This window comes from Sander lucioperca, chromosome 2 (genome assembly GCF_008315115.2).
Source record: "Sander lucioperca isolate FBNREF2018 chromosome 2, SLUC_FBN_1.2, whole genome shotgun sequence".
NCBI classification, from domain to species: domain Eukaryota; kingdom Metazoa; phylum Chordata; class Actinopteri; order Perciformes; family Percidae; genus Sander; species Sander lucioperca.
The window spans coordinates 21,055,668-21,077,817 of NC_050174.1; the positions used below are offsets into that span (position 1 = coordinate 21,055,668).

A 22,150-nucleotide genomic window follows, 5' to 3' on the forward strand; every position below is an offset into this window, starting at 1 on the left:
GAAAGGACGACATGGAATATATATCACAAAAATTATAATTATTAGTGTGGGGTTTGAGCTGGTAGGCGTGTTAAAGGATTTTCACATGTAAACTGGGCCTTGGGCTAATCTAAACCCTACTGAAAAGGTGTCACAGTGTTTAAATTTAAGTCGGTGTAATCAAAGCTGAACGTTTTGTCTTCAGAATGCCCAAAACACATGACTTGGTTAAATAAGCCTTGTCAAAAGAACTAGTCAAGAACTTCAATCATGTCAGAAGACAATCAAGTGACTCTAACCCTATCTTCCTTCAAAGTCAAGGATAACCCTGCATTATTTTGAGGCTCAGTAAACTGAGCTAAATGTCGGGATACATTACTTGGGGTTTTAGCCTTCAGTCTAACCATGTGAAAAGCCTTTATTTGTAGGGTTGAACAATATTGTAAACCATTGAAACATACTGTACTGACCTACCTGCCTCTCTCAACAGTATGACACCAATACTTTTGTAGTTATTTTTATTATTTATCTCCACCTTATATTATAAATACATTTTATGCTTATGTTTATGTTTCAGGACAATTCATATCTTTTTTTATTTTTTTTATTCACCTTTCAGTTTTCCCTCTTTATCTGTTTTCTAACAGATATATGCCAGTTGAAGGGGGAAACTTTTCAGTTACTTTAGTTGCTACATGCATCTGAACTAACTGAATCTGGAAGAGAGGACAGATGTAAAAAATATATATATATATATATATTTGGTGGGATTTCAGTAAACTGAGCTAAATGTTGGGATAAAATGACAGCAAGTGTCAGTACAGGGCGACTGCAGCTTGAACCAAACATGGGATATTAGCCTCAGTCTAACAACCATGTAAAAAGCCTTTAATGGTAGGGCTTAGGCCGGCTGCACACTGGCTCCGTGGCCTGAGCGTGTCAGCTGCGTGGCGTGTCCGTTCCTATTTCGGCTCCCATGTTCCCAGGTTAGAGCTTACACACTGCCTGCGTGACACCACTCATGTGTCTCATGGGCACCGAAAACGTGTGCATGCTAGAAATAGGACTGCCGCCTATTTTTCATGTGACAAGCAAGCCGCCACGCAACTGACACGCAACAGAAACGCCACGCTCACGCCACGCAGGCAGAGTGAAGCCGACCTTAACAATGTTGTATATTGAAAGATACACTATGGAGCCATTTGATTTTATCACAATTGATATATTTAATTTAATTTTCAGTTAGTTTAGTTGATAGGACATAGGCCTACTGATGGGAACAATATCCTGATTTGTTATTTTGTTTGCATGTTTGTCACACTTAGCCTAAATGTTACAGATCATCAAACAAATTTAAATATAAGACAAAGATAACACTAGTAAACAAAGTAAAAACATAACTTGTCAGGAGTGCCTGGCTGACCAAACTAACCCCATGTGCACAGTGATGAGTCATGCAAGAGGTCACAAAAGACCCCACAACAACATCCAAAGAACTGCAGGCCTGACTTGCCTCAGTTAAGGTCAGTGTTCATGACTCCACCATAAGAAAGAGACTGGGCAACAATGGCCTGCATGGCAGAGGTCCAAGACGAAAACCATTGCTGAGCAAAAAGAACATTAAGGCTCGCCTCATTTTTGCCAGAAAACTTGATGATCCCCAACACCTTAGGGAAAATACTCTGTGGACTGATGAGACAACCGCATTTCAGAAAAAGAACATAATAACAGTAATGTGATGGTCTGGGGCTGTTTTGCTGCTTCAGGACCTGGAAGACTTGCTGTGATAAATGGAACCATGAATTCTGCTGTCTACCACAAAGTCCTGAAGGACAATGTCCGGCCATCTGTTTGTGACCTCAAGGTGAAGGGAACTTGCATTCTGCAGCAGGACAATGATCCAGAGCACACCAGCAATTCCAACTCTGAATGGCTAAAGAAAAACAAAATGAGGACTTTGGAGTGGCCTAGTCAAAGTCCTGACCTGAATCCTATTGAGATGCTGTGGCATGACCTTAACAAGGCAGTTCATGCTTGAAAAACCTTCAATGTGGCTGAATGACAACAACTCTGCAAAGATGAGTGGGCCAAAATTCCTCCACAGCGCTGTAAAAGACTCAATGCAAGTTAATGCAAACACCTGATTGCATATGTTGCTGCTAAGGGTGGCCAAAACAGTTATTAGATTTAGGGCGCAATCACTTTTTCACACAGGGCCATGTAGGTTTGGATTTTGTTTTCCCTTAATAACAACAACCTTCATTTAAAAACTGCATTTTGTGTTTATTTGTGTTAACTTTGACTAATATTTAAATTTGTTTGATGATCTGAAACACTTAAGTGTGACAAACATGCAAAAAAAATAAGAAATCAGGAAGGGGGGAAACACTTTTTTCACACCACTGTATATTGTTGGGCCCTGCCTTACAAAACTAGTAGAAAAACAATTACTGTTTAGGCACTATGGATTTTGGTTTTGCAAGAATTGTTTTATTGTATTTTTTTGTTCTTTTTATTTATTTAAAAAAACAACAACAATATTCTAAACCATTGGAACATACCCGTCGGGCACACTGGCTTCCTTTCTAAACAGTATGACAACAATTTAATTTAATTTATTTATTAATATCTAACTTATATGCCTCAGAAGTGGATGCTTATTTTTTTTATTTTATCACAATTAATATAATGCATTTATTTTTCATATCAACCTTTCCTTTCCCTCGTGATCTGTTTTCTAACAGATAAATGACAGATGTAGAAGTAGTACAAAACAATTACTGTTTAGGCATTATGGAATTTGGTTTTGCCAGTAACCAGTTTGTTATTAATATATGTTTCACTCACTTACTTTTGGTATTAGGTACAATTCCTTTTTTCTTTGTGTTCTTATTCATCTGTTAAAGTCAGCTATCATCTTTACAGACTGTTAGAGGGCATTTCCAAGTTTTATTCTTTGGTACTTTTTGTTTGTTTTTTGTACATGCATTTGTCATTTGAATGATTTGAAATATTATTATTATCAGTATGAACATTGTATCACGCTTGTTTGTATTTGAACTGATGATATGACTGTGTTAACTTTAGTTGTAGTGGCTGCATTTATATCCAACAAGCTAGGTAACATTACATTATATTACACTAACATAGTGAACTTTTTTGTCATGACTAATTTATTAATTAGTTAGCATCATTTATATTTGAGAAAAGAACAACTTCATCCGATGTTTAATGTGAATGAAATAGCCTTGAACCGCTACATTCCTGTCACTACCCGATGCGAGTCCTGACGTACAGCAGGCAGTGGACCAAACCACTATGATTCAAGGGAGGGGGGACTCAAAATGTTTCTAAACTTAAAAAGCATATTTTGGGGTTTCTATTGTTTTAGTACTTACACAGATATTTTAAGTATACATCATAATGTTATTTACAATACACAGCATTGTTTTTAATGATATTTCTAGGGGGGGACAACCCTTAGATAGGGGGGTCCTGACCCCCCCCCACCCCCTGGGATTTACGCCTTTGATCTCATCTCAGCTAGATTGATGCTTTTTCGTTCTATGCAGTGTTTATTGTCTGATAATAATACAATGTATTTCTTCTTTCAGCCTTTTCAGGCAATTCATTTCAACTTTCATCTTTGACAGTATTACAGTTATTACTATTTCAACTATTCATTTTCTCTCTCTCGCTCTCTCCCTCTCTATCTCTCTCTCCCCCCCTCTCCCTCTCTCTCCATCTCCCTCTCTCCCTTTCTCTCTCTCTGTCTCTCTGGGACACACACACACACACACACACACACACACGCACACACCTACACACGCACCCACACACACGTAGCATACACTTACGCGCACACAAAACAAACAAACAAACACATAAACACACACACACACACACACACACACACACACACACACACACACACTACTAGCCTACCTATCTACTAGTAAGTTCTCAAAGTATATCTCTGTTGCTGTTTATGGATCAGCTCCAATGTTAGCAGAGCCATGATCGATCCAAACTCCATCCAGAAAACAAGAATTTTAAAAGTTGTTTGCTTGTCATCTTGTGGACAGACCTTATAAAGTATGATTCCAGACGTTTTACTAATCAACATCATGATGTTGTTATTGCAGCATACTTTGTATCTGTTTATTGCAATTAAAAAAGGGTATGATCTGTACTTCAAGTCGCGCTGGAAGTGGCAGATATCCAGACGTGAAGTTTCCTTCCTGGAGAAGGCAGTAAAACATTACCGAAGGCTGCTGTTCGGTCCGCCAGCTGATGTTATTAATCCAGACATGACGCCGTTTAATTTCCCGATGTATGTGTGACTTCAGGTACAAAGTATTATTATTATTATTATTATTATTATTATTATTATTATTATTATTATTATAATACTTTGTACCTGCATGTGGAAGTCACACATACATCGGGAAATTAAACAGCGTCATTATTATTATTAAATAATAATAATAATAATAATAATAATTTATTATTATTATTATTATTATTTTTAAAGCACTGATCTGGAGTGGCACCTTGACTTTTGTTGTTTTAATACACTGTATTTATGCAATTACATGAAATATACTTTGTAACCTAGGCTATTTTCATTTTTTTTTCTTAGGCTATTTTTTTGTATTTTCGAAATTAAGTATGCATTCATTCACATTTTACTAGATAGATAGATAGATAGATAGATAGATAGATAGATAGATAGATAAATAGATAGATAGATAGATAGAGCCGCAGCCACACTCACACGTCCTGACAGATTTTACAGTAGGCTATGTCTCGCGCAAGGAGAATCGTCAGTGGCGGGAAGAATCAAAGCAGGAACATCAAAGCAATCAGAACATCCCATTCAACAGATACAGTTTGATAGAAAACTTCCGAGAGAAAGGTATGTGTCTTTTTCCTCTTGTCAAAAATAGCTAATAGCCTACTAATTCACAAGTTATTATACAGACAATGTTGTCCAATATTAAGTGTTAATATTAGGCTAATATGTAGGCCTATTTATCATTTTTCTGTGTTAAGCCTTTAACAAAAATAGCTCACTAAATTAGTAAACTAACTTCTCTTGTTTAGCTAACAAATGTTTTTTTTTTTTTTAACCTTAAAACTTAATGAGAGTGGAGTTAATAAATGCGTAGTATTTAGGCTGTTAAATGTGCAATGACATTTTGGACAAAAATAACAACATAAATATAAAATATAGCCTAATGTGAGAGGACTTTAAACCGGTGTAGGCAACGGTATAGGCTAGGCTACTAGCTGCCATAAGCGTAGACCTATTAGCCGCCATTTCAGGATTGAACGATAAAAAGACTGGAGATAAAGTAGAAGCTTCAGTGGCGGGAACATGAAAGGAAAACTGTCGCAGTTTGACAGAGCTGATAGTAGCCTTCAACATAGTCCATAAATCTGAGGCTGTAAGCTATTTTACTGATGTGTGCTGTCTTCTTCTTTCTGTCATATTAATTTGTTTATTTCCTTTTTGTGTTTATTTGTTTCAGAATGGCTTTGAATAAAATTCTGAAAAGTAGACCGGAGACCCCATACTACAGGCCCCCGCCTATTCATGTTGTAGCGGTTAATAGCAAACCAGAAAAGAGAGTGCTCTCCTGGTCTTTCGAGGACGGGGTGGTGAGACCCTTGGTCTCTAAAGAAAATGTTGTTGTAATTTTGTCTGACGGAAATTCCCTCACAAAAATTACACTATATGAGGAATTTGCCTCAAAAGTCAGTAGTGGTTGCAGCTACATTATGAGGGGGTACGCACTGCGGGGCCAGGCGCCACCGTACTCCATTAATGTGACTAAGGAGACACAGTTTTTTCGCTCTGCACCGCTGCAAGTGCCAGATGCACTAAGGGAAGAGGCGGAGAAGCTCCTCTGCCCTACGTCAGTAACCACGGCAATAGTGGAAGCTGAAAGGGCAGAGGGGCTTCTCACCATCCAAGGAGAGGTTGTGGAGGTCAGTTAATTAATTTAAAAAAACAACATTATGTTAATTGTGGTGTTGTGAGTAAAATGTGTTGTAAGTAGCCAATAAAAAGTGTAACCTATTTAACATTAATACATTGTCCTTGTTTTTCAGGTCTCAGCCATAAAACGGGTCCAGGTGGGGAAGGAAACAGTTCCCCTAAAGACCATCTCATTGGAGCAGGTAGATATTAAAGTACTGATACTGTTTGGGAAGTTGTGCTTCACTTTCAGAACCATGGACAGCTCCAGAAAGAGAAAAAAGAGTTATGGAGACTTTATATGGCTGCCTCTTGCTAAACAGACGAAAAAGAATACCAATATTTGAAAGGTGGTCCTGTAGTGTAATGTGTCATAGTTTAAAATGACTGATATCTGTGACAGTGTTTCTTGAAGTCAGTCTGTTAAGGGTGGGATATCCTGTCGCAGCCTGGTCATTGAGAATTACAGAAATAATATCAAATCGAAATACAAAACGTACACACACTAGCCTACTCAACTGACTGGACATGGGATGTTTTTTGTTATTATTATAATCTCTTATAGGCTACATAACATATAGCCTAGAAATGCTGTGGTAATTTTGTATTTAAAGGGAATATTACGGGATATTACTGTATATTACAGGGATACAAATAATATATTTTCCTTATTTTTTTTATAGGACAAACATCGCGCTTCAATAAATCTTTGGAGGGAAGCGGCCATGTTCGCGGTGGAGTTGGGTCAGCAGGCCAGGCTGACCCATTTGAAAGGCAACAGATCCCCATATGGATTTCGCCTACAATCGACGGCCTGTACAGCCCTTGAGGTTTTTTTTTCATTGATTATTTAATTGTTAATTTAAATATACCATATACACACAACATATGTAATGAGTAGGCTACGTATATGAAGAATAAAAAATCTCAAATAGTTAACACTCTATAAATATTTCAATAAAGTAGTAAATACATGCAATTCCTTATTTTTTATTTCTAGCCATAAACATTTAGACAAGTTTGTAGCCATCCATCTATTAACAAGAAAAGTATTTTTTACCGATCACTTTTACATTGACTTAATAAAGGAGAATATTTCAGTAAAGGGAGGAGGATTGAATGCCTAATCTCTTAAAGATTGCAGTGGATGAGTTCAGTACATTTAAGAATATTAATGACAAGAAAATAACAAAAACAGAAACATATTTTCAATCACCAGTGCAGTTATGATTTTTAGGCCACACAATTGTTTATTGACTTTGATGAACTCTTGCAGAGGATGGATGTTTTATTTCAAACATTTTGATTACATGAACTTGAAATCTGTGCTAAGATGTTCATTTCCTCCGTCCAGGACACCGTCACAATGGCTGTGGTCAGTGCGATGGGAGCCACTGGATTCGGGAAACCCGGGTTCCTGCAGCTCTTGGTGGAGGAAGGAGATGTAGTTTATGAAATTGAGGAGGCCCTGTGGTCTCCCTTGGAAGAACAATTAACCAAGCTGCCCTTTTATGTAAAAATTAAATTGTCAGGCAAAAGAATTGTTGAGGCAGAGGCCTGCGAGGCAGATGCATGATTAAGTTGGCTAGGTCTGTTTAGTTTATGTTGTTTTTATAGATTTATTGTTTGTTAATAATGTTGTTATATTGTTGTTGTTGTTGTTGTTGTTATATATATATATAGGCTACATTCAGTTGATGTTTAATTAAATGTTACATGTTTTACAAGATTGGCTGTTCAGTTAATCATTCATCATTTCTTTAGTAAATACTCAAATATTTATATATTTTTTGACATTAACATAGTTACATTTACTGTTGCTTCTGTAAAAGTTTCATGAAAAGTTTTTATGCAGGACTACTAGCTATAGGAAAAGGCAAGCTATAAGGCTACATCTTAGTCACCAGTTCACACACTCGGTAAGAAAAAAGTAGTTCATATAACATAGATGGGATTAATTATGTTTGAAAGTTTGTAAACACTATATGCAGCTAAAGTTAATACCAATTTATGTTAAATAATGATCGCCGAAAGAGTTTTCCTACAAGTTCAGCCCGGAGAGCAGTGCAGTAGGCTACCATCTGATCAATGTCTGCCTGGGTTGCAGTGACCTAATCATAATAAAACAACATTAACATAACATTGGTTATCAGACACTGATAATGTTTGCGACCTGACAAAAACATTTTCTTTTTATAGTAATTCTGCTAACGTTTAATTTGGCTTTCAGTTGAACTCCGATTTAATGAATCAGCAGTTATAAATGTGTTACCTGCGTCGTTAAGATAGCAATATCTGAGAAACACCATTAACAAATGTACATGCAGCTAAAGTTAATACCGATTTATATTAAATTATGATCGCCGAAAAAGTTATTGTCTGTTTATGAGTCGTAATAAATCATAAATGATCTTATAGTAGGCTACTAGATGTTTACTGGTCTAAGCTCTACACTAACGTGACAAGGTTAGTTGACTCGGTGTGGTAGGAGATGCAACGTTAGCTGGCTGCAACCCCACACTAAAAGTTGTAAAATCATGAAACATTATAGGCTAATACAAGTTGGATTAACGTTAGGCCTATAAATATTAAATAAACCAAACTTACCGAACTTCCAGAAATCCACCAATAGCACGCATTTCATTCAGTTGGATGGTCTGAGTAACTGACAGAGTCACGTTTTTTTTACAGCAATGCTGTGTTATTGCCATATGGCACAGCCAGGTTACAGCACGCCCTAAATAGTATAGCCTATAGGCTATACTATTTAATATTTTCGCTTCATCAAAATTACCCACAATGCGAAATTAAATGAAGTATTTTACTATGATGAAGAAATGTAAATGTAACGATATATGAGAAAAAATACGTAATAACACACACACACACACGCACGCACGCACGCACGCACGCACTCACACACACACACACACACACACACACACACACACACACACACACACACACACACTGTATTTATTTAGCTTATTCTTGCTTTTTTCTTTCTGTCTTGTATTTTCAGTTTTTCTTGTTAGGTTTTTTTTGCTTTTGAGAAAAGAAAAACTTCATCCGATGTTTAATGTGAATAAAATAGCCTTGAACCGCTACATTCCTGTCACTACCCGATGCGAGTCCTGACGTACAGCAGGCATGATTCAAGGGAGGGGGGACTCAAAATGTTTCTAAACTTAAAAAGCATATTTTGGGGTTTGTATTGTTTTAGTACTTACACAGATATTTTAAGAATACGACATTATGTTATTTACAATACACAGCATTGTTTTTATGATATTTCTAGGGGGGGACAACCCTTAGATAGGAGGGTCCTGACCCCCCCCCACCCCCTGGGATTTACGCCTTTGATCTCATCTCAGCTAGATTGATGCTTTTTCGTTCTATGCAGTGTTTAATGTCTGATAATAATACAAAGTATTTCTTCTTTCAGCCTTTTCAGGCAATTCATTTCAACTTTCATCTTTGACAGTATTACAGTTTAGCTTCTGGTTTTTCTAACAATGTATTGTAGCTCTTCACTTATTTAGGTAATGCAGTTTAGCTTCCATTCCAACTCTGACAATTTTCACACATACACACACAAACACACACACACACACACACACATATACATACACACAGACACACATATAGAGCTGAAGGACCATTTGCCAGCCATGCTTGGTGATAGTGTAGTGGATATGACGCATCCCTTTGGTGTGGTAAAGCCGGGTTCAAATCCCACTGAGGTACATCAGTTCATATGTCCCTGAGGTAATCACTTAACCCATTATCCCTCCAAGGGTGTGTTTCAACTGACAGCTATAGATAGAAAGTTGTTTCCTTTTTTCCTCTCCTTTTTAAAGGAAGGTGCTTCCTTTTGTTTTTCCTCTTTCTGCTTGTTTGTTCTATGCAATGGATATGGTTGATAATAAGTCTTTTTAGTCAATTCATTGAAACTTCCACTTTTGACAGTATTACGGTTTAGCTTCCAGCTTTTCTAAAATGTATTTCAGCTCTTAACTCATGTGCAGTTCAGTTCAAGTTTTTCAGCAGTTTAGATCAAACAATTTGTTCCATATTTCTGCATTTTCATCAATGTTTCTCACAGCATTTGTAAGTTTTCCATACTGATTCATAATTTCAGATAAAATATTATATAACATATAAATTATTTTATACATTAGTGGTGTTATTCAACTTTTTAATGAAATTCATACTCATTCTACCGATTTCCACTTTTTCAACTATTGTCACTACTTCACCTTCTTCTTACTGATTTAAGCTATTCAACCAGTTTAGCTTTAACAATTCAGCTATTCATGTTTTATTTTGGCTCTCTCTTTTTCCTCTCCTCTCTTTCTCTTTCTCTCCTCTCTTCTCTCCTTCTCTCTGTCCTCTCTTTCCTTTTGTTCAGCCCCATTCTTTTCACCTGATATTTCACATCTCATATCAGCTAAATTGATGCTTTTTCGTTCTATGCAGTGTCTGATAATAATACAAAGTATTTCTTCTTTCAGCCATCCATCTTCGTCCGCTTATCCGGTAACGGGTCGCGGGGGTAGCAGCTCCAGCCGTTTTAGGTAATTCATTTCATCTTTGACAGTATTACAGTTCAGCTTCAAGCTTTTCTAACAATGTATTTTAGCTCTTCACTTGGGTAATGCAGTTTAGCTTCCAACTCTAACAAGTTTCCTGATTTTTTTAGCGTGTAGTGCATTTAAGCTTTCAGATTTTTCGTACTATTTGTTTCATATTTCTGCATTTGTGAGTGATTATCGGTTTGAAAATATACTCAGACCTCACAATGTTCTACGTCTTTTGTCATTATTCAACTTTTGAAGCCAACAGTTCAGTTTAGCATAAGCTTTTAAGTTTTTAATGAAATTCATACGTATTAAAACGATTTCCACTTTTTCAACTACTCTCACTACTTCAACTTCTTCCTACTGATTTAAACTATTCAACCAGTTTAGCTTTAGCAATTCAGCTATTCAGCATTCCCACGCATTTTCCGCAGGAAATGCATTTTCTAGTTATTCCTAATGTTCCTGTTATATTTCATTGACACCTTTTTAAACTAGTCTGTGATAGAATATGATACAAGAGAATATAATGTGCTATGTACTAGGTCTTAGGGAAATGGGAGAAGAAATCCAATGTAAAGGGCACTCAAAGAGCTACGATAACTTAATAACATATTTTTTCTAATTGTTAGATGGGGATGTGAACATGAACAAAAAGCCAGAGAGACGTATGAGACTTATGCTGCACAACAGCATCAGGACCTGAGTGTTCGTTACGCCGGTCTCCACATTGATCCCTCCCGTCCCTACCTTGGAGCATCTCCAGATGCCTTGCTGTCCTGCTCCTGCTGCGGCGATGGTATTTTGGAGATCAAGTGCCCACACTGTGTCAAAGACACCGGAGTCCTCAGCGCCACTGAAAATAAACATTTCTGCATTGAGAACATAGATGGTACATATGCACTTAACAGAGATCATCAATACCACTCCCAGGTGCAAGCCCTGTTGTTTGTGACGAGGCGGAAGTTCTGCGACTTCATGGTGTGGTCTACATCTGATTTCTTCGTACAGAGGATTTTGCCTGATGCTGACTTTTTTACAGTAGCAGTGCAGAATGTCGAGGCCTTCTATAAGTCAGCCATTTTATCTGAGTTATTGGCAAAGACATATACATGCCCAGATAGACTGCTGTCAGACAAAACACAGTCCACAGACTCACAAGGACTGGAGGAGTAGTAGGTCCAACTATATGCTTTACCTTTTATTATTTTAGTTTTTGAAGTGTTGTTTATTAAAAAACACTTAAAAGTGTTTATGAAGAATAATTAATATGATTTAAATGTTGGTTGTGTATGTATAATCAAACAACAGTACTTGGTTACATTTTAGCTGATTTTAATAAGTAAACATTTGATTGTTAATGTACTAGGGCTGGGTATCATCAAAACATTTTTGATACCAATACCGTGACTTCGATACCGGTCCCTAAACGATACTTTTTTCGATACCAATTTTAATAAACAAAAATAAATTACAACATTACTGCAGAAATCTTTTCATTTATTTTTCAGCTCACATTATGTGAGCCCCGTCTCTGTGCATAACGTAGAGTTTCCCTGCATGTCTTTACAACATGAAATGTTAGCCAATCACAGACATTATTAGATCTTGGTGGAAGCATGCTGCATGCTTAGACGCTGATGAGATTTTCTCCTTAGCTATTGAAATTTGGTATTGAATGACAAGGCATTTTTCAATACTCGATACTTTAGAAGCAATTCGGTCTGTGTCTAAAAAGTATTAAATTCAGTACCCAGCTCTATAATATACTGGTACAACTATTTACACTTGGAACTGTTACTCAAATAAATACATTTAACTTTGAAACCTCTTTGTTAAAGAAGAACTGATTTAAAACATAGTGAGATCAGTTCATCAATTGGCACCACTGAGGGGCACAGATTCGTCAGGGCACATGCCACTCTAACTATTTTGTCAAGAGAGGTGAACTCTTCTTCTGATGACTTCATTAGAAGACTAATGGGCACAGGTCCATGCAACATTCTGTACTTGGATCGTGCTTGACCAATTACCCTCTCAACATGTATGCGGACTGCTGCAAGTTTTCTGGAATCTTCCAGTTCAACAGTGCCCAGCTGTTTTTTCCCCCATGTAAAGGCAGGAGTTTCAACCCTTGCACAGTACAAGCCAACTTGTTCCTGAATCCTAAAGCCACGGTCTGCTAGGATCAAGTCTCCTGGTAGGAGACTATCCAAAAACCCACTGTTTGCTGTAATGTGAGCATCAGTTGCCCGCCCACCCCAGCCCTTGGAGATGTTATACCCATTAGGTATTTCATGGTGTTGTGCGATTTATACTGAGAGTATGTCTGTGCCCTTGCCTTCAAATCTTTAGGTTTGTCAGTGGTAATTTCAACAGTCTATTACTGACATGCAATGATTGAATGACTTTCTGAAACACATCGGCAGAGATGTTTGAACATCATCTCTTTCAGGCCATACCACACACACAGGTACTAAATTGTCATTTAGTATATTAATGACATTTGTAAAAACTCTTGAAATTGTAGACATGCAGATATGACAAAAAAGCAATCGGAAGGTTAAGCCTGATCCTCATTAATGTCAACAATAGCTGGTGGAAGATAGTCATGTTTGCCGTATCCTTAAGTAATGGTGTTACCAGATCAATCATTGCCATAAACACTTCATAGTTGGGCAGTCCTGTAAATGTTTTAAGTTTGTCTGTGTTTTCAAAAGTGCTCTGTTCCAGATCTGAGGGCTTCAGCTTCTCCTTCAGAGCAAAGGTATCACCCCGGAGTTGCTGACACTCAAATTCAAGCGACTCAATGTAGTCTGACGTGAGGTCTGTTTGGCACATTGCATCACATTTGCCACTAGTTTCACTGATACTAGCCTCTTCTACAATCTCTTCTTCAGCCTCACTTAACACATTCATCTCAGCTGAGAGATTGAGGAGTGCCCTGGCTGCTTCGCGTTTGGAAAACTCCCGCCGCTTTTTTTTCTTCATTGCCTCTCTGACCTCATACTTCACTGAGTTCCCAGGGTTCGCAGCATCTCTGGGGACTTGGTGTGTGCAAACACTGATGGCACATAATCGGGGGATAAAGGGTCTTCACTCTTCTGTCCTGATTTTTTTTTTTAAAAAAGGAGCACAAAACCACACATTAAAGAACGGCTTGTTTATTGCTAAGGCCATATGGTCAAAATGAAATGACTGATTAATAATGTAATAACAATAACTTACAACAATGACTTATTTCACCAGTGAATTGCTGGTAAACGACAAAAACAACCACTGGATGGGAAAAGTGTATTTCATAATAACTTTAAATGCAGCACGAGGCTGGCGAGGCGAGATTCAAGTGTGTTTTTCAGAAAACGGCAGCTACACCATCATAATACAGTCAAACTTTTACACCGTTTAGCGGTCAGCATTTTAACCGTGTTTACTCCAGCTGCTAGCTAACGTTAGGCTAACGTGACCTGCTGCCAAGTGTAGTGTTAACTAGCTAGCCTGACATGCGGCGATATTTCAGCTGCCTCTAACGTCCGTTTTCAGAGCATCAGAGAGCAGTGCAGGTATTCAAGTGGCACCGAAATACAGATGACACTGTTTGAGACACTGATCAGTGTATTTCTGACATTAGGCTACGTTTGTGAATGGGTAGACTGCACAGCCCTATCACGCTAGTTGGTACTTGACTATTACACTATTACTAGGCTACTCATGTTACAAATGATAATTTGACTGGATCTCGATCTGGACATGGATGACGGTACGGTGTGGTATTACACAAATTAAGTACAAGTAACTGGGAAATAATGAGTCTTACCTTGTAAAAAATGATGGCTGCAAGTCCTGGAGTACTTGGAGGGCTGCCAGTCTTTTCGGCTTATGGCAGCAACCCATCGCTGCCTTCTCTCCACATCAAATGGTATCCGATAAAAGGATGTATTGGCTTTATCCTGCCTATTGGCACAGCCCACCGCACAACAAGAAATAACCATTTTATTACAGGAACGAACACGAACACGTACTCATTTGGCTTGCCGTCCGTCTACAGCATAGCTCTTCCGCCGTCCGTCATGGCGTTCAGAATTCGCGCGAGTAGAGCGTGACGTCATGTGCAAAGGGTCAATAGCCTGAAGCCCTACCCCTCAAATTGGAACATACCAACATAATACAATGCAGGGGTGGCTCAGGTGAATAGACAGAAACGGCTCCATACAGCAAAATTAATATATCTAAGAAGCTAGACATTTACAGCATATCATTTATATGATTCACATTCAAATTAGACAAAGCCCCAAGATATCTTGATGGCTACAAAATGTAATACTTAAAATGCCGGTTAACTTCCTGTTACCCCTGAAGTCATAGACCCATTTAAACCCGAGGATCGCAGCAAACTTTCCTTTAGAACAAAGAGAGCACATGCTGGTAAGACAAATCATGTTACCCTCTGTTAACTTTTAAACTCAATAAACGACCCTAGTTAACAAAGGAACAAGTGTTGTGTGATTATTGTAACTGAACATGTTTGTGAAATAAACTGTAAGGTTTTAAACAATAGAAAATTATGTATTGATGGATGTTGCTATAGCATTTTAATCACTGCAGTATTAGATGTTAAGTGTTAAATGTGTACACAAGAAAGCTACAGGATAACTGAGGAATTTGATAAATGACTAGGTTTACAGATTATTTGACAACAGTGTGCGGTAATTAACAGAACATATGAACACGCTAAATAAACCTATACAGGCAACATTTACATTCAGTCTCTGAGAGAAAATAGGTAGCGCATCCCTAGCGTGACGGCAGCCATGCGCCCCGTCACAAGGGTGTAGCAGGGTGTAGCAGGGAGTATTAAGGTGTAGTAAGGTGTAGCAGGGAGTAGTGGGGTGTAGTAAGGTGTAGCAGGGAGTAGCAGGGTGTAGTAGGGTGAAGCAGTGTGTAGTAGGGTGTAGTAGGGTGTAGCAGGGTGTAGCAGGGAGTAGTAGGGTGTAGGAGGGACTAGCAGAGTGTAGCAAGGTGTAGTAGGGTGTAGTAGAGTATAGTAGGGAGTAGCAGGGTGTAGCAGGGTGTAGTAAGGTGTAGAAGGGTGTAGTAGGGTGTAGTAAGGTGTGATAGGGAGTAGCAGGGTGTAGCAAGTTGTAGCAGGGTGTAGCAGGGTGTAGTAAGGTGTAGCAGGGTGTAGCAGTGCGCAGAGCAGGACCACGGCAGCAGCTGCAACCATGATTTAGGTGCCACCCAAATCCAGGGAAGAATGAGAGGCGAGAAAACACAAGGACCTGACTGATAATTTAACTGACTTGGTGATGCTTCTGGTTCCATCCATCCAGCTGTTTCCGGTGCTTCTCTGAGTCTTCAAAGCAGCTGAGTCAATCTGAAAAAGAATGAGATCATTATACTTGTCCGGGCCCTAAAAATGCATGTTTATTAGTGTTGCCTAGCGTCTGCGTCGGACAACTCTCCTCCGTCTGTGGACATGGGAGGACCTGTGAGTCCTCCTACGTCTACGAACGGGGCGAGCGGCGTGTCTGCGTCTGCGTGGCATTGTCAAAAAACTACCTGATGGGAGTAACGGGGATCTATTCATAAACTCTCAAGACAATGTTCTGTGATGTCACTGATGATGTATGCAGCATGTTACATCATCAAAGACATCAAGGTATGTTGTCTCTGTGAGATCATAAATGATGATGATGTATTACATAAACTGTGACATCATCAGTGACATCACAGAACATTGTCTTGAGAGTTTATGAATAGATCCCCGTTACACCCATCAGGTAGTTTTTTTGACAATGCCACGCAGACACAGACACGCCGCTCGCCCCATTCGTAGACGGAGGACTCGCAGGTCCATTCCACAGACGGAGGAGAGTTGTCCGACGCAGATGCCCTATCAAGTGTAATGATCTCACATTATTTTTTCCAGATTGAGTCAGCTGACATCACAACCTCTAGAAGCAGCGAAAACAGCTGGATGGATGGAACTGCGAACAGGTGACATCACCCGGTTAGTTAAATTATTAAATTAGTTTTTTTCAAATGAGGGTGGGACCGAAATCACTCCCTGTTCACTTTTTCAATTCAATTTTATTCAGAGTATGAAATCATAACGAGAGTTATCTCAAGACACTTTAAACATAGAGTAGGTCTAGACCACACTCCATAATTTACAACGACCCAACAATTCCAACAGTTCCAACAATGCACTAATGGAGAGATGTCAGACTCCACCTCCAACACCTCCAACGACAACAATGACAACAACGACGACGACAACAAGGTCGATGCTCCTTCCGCCCGTACATGCCCAGCAAGCCCGCCAGGTACGGATTCAAGTCCTGGGTGGCCTGCGACGCCGCCTCCAGCTACGCGTGGAACATGCAGATGTACACGGGCAAGTCGGCGAGCCCGAGAGGAATCTGGGCACGCGCGTGGTGCTGGACGTGGCCGAGGGCCTGCGGGGTCCGCGCAACGTGACGTGCGACAACTTTTTCACCTCCTACGAGCTGGCCCGGCAGCTGCTCATCGAGAGGCGCCTCACCGTGGTGGGCACGATGCGCAAAAACAAGCCCGAGCTGCCGCGCGCCTTGCTCAACACCAAGGCCCGTGCTTCATGACGGCCCTCGTGGTACCTTGTCTCGAAATCGTAAAAGATGTACTTATCATTACTTTCTGTGATTTTGCCGGGCTGTATATAGCATTCGTGCGTTGCATCAACCACGTGCTCTCCACAATGGGGGCATTTCGGTAGTCTACAAACGTGTGATTTTTTTTCGTTGCGCAGTAAGTCAGGTGACATGCATCGCAATATTTGAGCAAAGGTATGAGGCGATGTTTCACACCAGATATTTTATGCCAGTCAAAGCATTCCTTCGACTTGCATATGCGTTTACAATCGGTGCACCTAATAGTTTTCCCCGGTATACAAGGCGCGAGACATACATTACACCTCAGACTACAGCGGTGGTCCAATGGGTTGTCGTAGGCTTTGTAGCACGCACCGCACACGTACATAGTGCCAAAAAAGGAAGTTTTGTTTACAATGAGATAGAAATGATCACTATGTAAATACAGCAATTCTGTTTTCACATGCTGTTCATCATGTGTTTTGAAGATCTGTTTTTTTACGACCGGCCGCATGATGAAATATTACAATTTTCATATTCAAATGTTTCTGAAATCTGTCAACATCGGAGAACGATACCTTATGCGAACATTCAAACCCCAGGTCCCTATGTAGCTGCTTTGCATAATCTATCTTCTCACTTTTAGTCATCCTCGAGTCTACGTAATGAGCCAGACAGAGAGCGAAACATAGATTCTCATTGTCATCTCTATTCATTGGGTTATATAGCGCATTACCTTTTGCAGAGAGTATTTCATCATAGCATACACTCATCAGTTTTCGCCGACCACTCCCACCCGACATATTGCGTGATATTGTCACAATGAATTCTAAAGAATCATCGGTCAATGAGGTGTCGTTACTTTGCATAGCGTTCATATTCATCTTTTGAGGTCAGCACTGTTTGGATAGGGGCAGCTAAAGCAGCACCCCTCAGCTCTACATTTAAAACACTGTCCTGTGTTGCAGTGTCTAAGGCCCTGTCAATTAACCCTGTTAGAGTACTGTGTATTTGTTCTGGTACGCTATCAATATTGGACAAGTCGATATTTCGCAGATCAACATCTTGGCGAAACTCTGTTGCATTAAAAAAAGGAATCTCTCTGGATGCTATTGTAGATACTACACTGGATACTCTGCCCTCTCCACACTGTACTGTCACCTGAGTATTTTTTTGGAGGTATCACAAATGCACTTGTCGACGGCTGAGGTTCGATACAGCCCTCTGTACGGATACGTTTTGATGAGTGACCCCTCTCAAAACAGGGTGGTCTAGAGCATTCTTGATATAGGATTGCGGGGGCTTCGACAATGTTGGGACGAATATTACATGGATTTTCTGGTGCTTGAATTGGAATTGACAGCGGGGAAGTGTCAAGAATGACTAGCGTCATCATTACTTAACTCACTCAGCACAACATCGAATATTTTTCTCTGTTTCTCACACAACTGTATATATGCATCATGATTACACCCTGCACGGATATAGTCTTCCTCACACACCAAATCTACATTTTTGGAAGGTGGTGCCATTTTACATTTAATCTGTTTTTATTTATCTTTTTTATATTTTACACACCGTGTGACAGATTTATTACTTCTTTGTCATGGTTTTTTGAAATATTGATATCACAGGTGTAAACAGTCTATTAAGAGTGGCCGCTCTCTGCAATTAACGCTCCTCGGCTGCTTCAAGCGATCTCCCCTGTCTGGTTAACGCTGCCCAAGTGCTGCAACTATGTCAATCAATTGTGTCCTAGCTGTTTGTAAGGCCTCTACTTTATTCATAAGACTATCTATTTTGGATTCTAATTGTTCACAACGTGCATCTGTCAAAGGTTGTCGGAGTGAAGTTTCAGCGCAATAGTTGAAAAATGATTCACCCTGAAGCACTGTGGGTTGCACAGACACTCCTACGGCTACACACGGATCAAAAAGATTCTTTGTGATATAACTACGCTCTGGTTGATTATCAACATCTAATCTATTTACAGGGGTGGCTACTGTGGTATCAACCTTGTCACACCATTTATCTGCCGCAGTTACAGTGGGTCTGAATGAATCAAGTTGTTTATGTATGGTGGGAGTGTCTGCTATACAGTTGTCTTCAATTCTACCATTCTCCAGTCTACAGATGTATTCAAATAGGATCTCACAACAGTGTAAATCACCTACGTTATCATATAGGGTCTCACAACAGTTTAAATCACCTACGTTATTATCGTGAGCCCACAGCCATGCGTCCTGATTCGGAGGGAACAATGCATGCGATGCTTCTGATAGAAGTGGGTCTTCAGATCCTCCTTGTTCTTGTTCTTCTACTCCGGCAAGGGTTGTCTGGTAGGGATTAATGACATATTTGGTTAAATAATGCAACAAACAAACACACACATACACACACACACACGCAGCCAGACTTCCTTACTATCATTCACATACCTCTGCTGGTGGTCTTTGATGGATAATGGGTGGAGTATTCAACACATTGGTGTCTTGGCGGTTTAACACCTCTCTCCGATGTAAAAAGTTGTCTGCTGTCTGGCTCTCATCAGCTCTCTCGATGGTCTCCAACACCTTCCCCCTTTGTATAGAACAAAGGCTTTGTCCACGGTCAACAGAGCCATGCCGTGTGGGATGTAGCACCTCGACCTCAGGTGTGACCACCCCCGCAGCCAACGGATGCTGGCACTCTGATGTCTGAAAACACAACGTAACTTTATGAGAAGACAACCTTTTTTTTAAATAAAAATACAACATCCCTATTTTTTTTTTTCCTTTCCAACTCACCACAATAGCGCTCTTCCTATACTTCCTCCCTAGCCGGTTTGGGCGGTTTAACACCTCTCTCCGATGTAAAAAGGTCTCTAACACCTTCCCCCTTTGTATAGAACAAAAGCTTTGTCCACGATCAACAGAGCCACTCTGTGGTAAATGTAACACCTCGACCTCGGGTGTGACCACCCCCGCAGCCAACGGATGCTGACACAGCAAAGAGGCTACTGCATTTATCGGCTGTAACAGAGAGAAAAAAAAACAGTTTTTTAACAATATACATAGAAAAAAAGATTTCCAACACAATGGCTAAATATATATTCTGTTAGATGCAAAAGAGCTCTTACCTCTATGTTGTTATCTACGGTGTTATGTCCCTTTAATATCACGCTCAAGGGTGGATCAGCTTGAAAAAAGACCGGGTGGGATCTTTTGGGTGGGAAAACTCCCTGGTTTGACTCTGATGTCTGAAAACACAACGTATCATTATGAGAAGACAACCTTTTTCTTTTTCTTTTTTTTTTTTTTAAAATACAACGTCCCTATTTTTACTTTTTTCTTTCCAACTCACCAGATTACTCCTCTTCCTATACTTCCTCCCTAGCCAGTTTGGTTTGATGACAATACCTACATCATTATATCTATTTAATGATGATGTCTGCTCCTCATTGCAATGGAGTTCCGCGCAGTGTTCTAGTGAAATGCCATCCCCCGTTCGGACCCTTTGTTCCTGAGGCCTAGGCTGCCTGCACACAAACAACGATTAGAATGTTAGCTAACTAAAAAACCACATGGATAAATTAAGCAGTGATAATTCTACATGCTGGAAATAGAAAATAGGGCCACAAAATACCTGTTTTCAACTTTCTTATTCCTCTCAGAATGATAAGGCTTTATATTTCCCAATAGATACCCAGGTTGATTTAAGAAACAGTGTGTTTGATCCGTCAATGGCGTCTCCACATCTTCTTTTTTTTTTTTAATCAAAAACAACACATGAAAATGGATGAAAATACAGCCATAGCCACACAATCAAATTATACTGAAAAGGTGTTGTACGATATCAATGTTTTTACCTTACTGAATAAGTGTATCATCAAATGTCACAGCAACATTACTCCTTGTGGAATTACTTAATGAAGCAAACTAGATAAACATACAGGCAACAAAAAAAAAAAAAAAAACATTTTTAATTTATAAATGTTTGCCTGACTTATCTTAGAATAGGTTTAAACAGGACATTTGCTTTTTAAATCTATTTACCCAGTGTAGACATGACTGCAAGATGATTCCTCCTTTCACCAAAAGAATTAAAAAGAAAAAGCACCATTGATTGTAGAGAAACAGCTGTGGAGAAAAACGAGCAAGCTAGCTAGCTAGCTAAAAAACGAGTGGAGAAAAAAGTGACCAGACTGCAAGAAACAAAGGCTTTTAAAGCACATAAACCACACCCTTTATGACGAATTGCCTACATAAACCTACCCCCTAGCTTTTTATCCGTTAATCATAGGTCCAACAGCACATTTTTAACACCTTCATTCATCTAAATAAAACAATGTCACACGCCCCCTATACAGTCACGTCCGCCCGCGACGACAACGCCATGCCCGCGAGATGCGCATGCAGTTACGGTCGCTATGACGTCACCACACACACACACACACACACACACACACACACACACACACACACACACACACACACACACACACACACAGGTGTGCACGCACATTCACACGCGATGTGCGCACGCAACCTCCCCCGCTCGCCGAATCGGCCCCCACCCCTGAAACCTACACACGTATCAGTCGCACGCATGCTCACTCGTGCGTGTGAGGCAGGCACGCGCAAAGGTGCAGGTACTATCACTACTTTTGTTCTTATAAGTTTCTTTTGAAATACAAAAAGTTCCTCTAATTATTTACTTTGTACATGATTTGTGCAGTTTTAAATATCTTTGAATTTTAGTGCTTTAGTTTGATGGAAAGTGGATTAGTTGGTGCTCTATAAGTGGTTTAATTTACAATTCTTAAGGCTCTCTTTTAAAGGATGAATATAGGTTCAGTGTTTGTACAGATGCACCGATTGACCGGCTGGTGACTGGAATTGGCCGATTTTCACGTGATTTCACGTCATGTTGTCATGTTGAAAAAAAGGAAATGGTTCTTCCATAACATTGCACTTTAGATGTGTGTGAATTTCCCACAC

General features: G+C 39.6%; 2 long non-coding RNA genes across 4 annotated transcripts; one reads left to right on the top strand and one right to left on the bottom strand.

Moving 5' to 3' along the window:
* Positions 1 to 555: 555 nt before the first annotated feature.
* LOC118494611 lies at positions 556 to 21,629 on the bottom strand. Of its 3 annotated transcripts, none has more exons than XR_004896723.1 (3): positions 21,590 to 21,629; positions 15,942 to 16,097; positions 556 to 591 (listed from the first exon to the last, which is right to left on the bottom strand). It is a non-coding gene; the product is annotated as an uncharacterized LOC118494611 (long non-coding RNA). The 3 variants fall into 3 exon arrangements; XR_004896722.1 differs by lacking the exon at positions 556 to 591 and adding an exon at positions 5,078 to 5,112; XR_004896724.1 differs by lacking the exon at positions 556 to 591 and adding an exon at positions 13,500 to 13,527.
* Positions 4,288 to 16,090, top strand: LOC118494610. The gene is made up of 3 exons (XR_004896721.1): positions 4,288 to 4,297; positions 9,460 to 9,465; positions 15,932 to 16,090. It is a non-coding gene; the product is annotated as an uncharacterized LOC118494610 (long non-coding RNA).
* Positions 21,630 to 22,150: the final 521 nt, after the last annotated feature.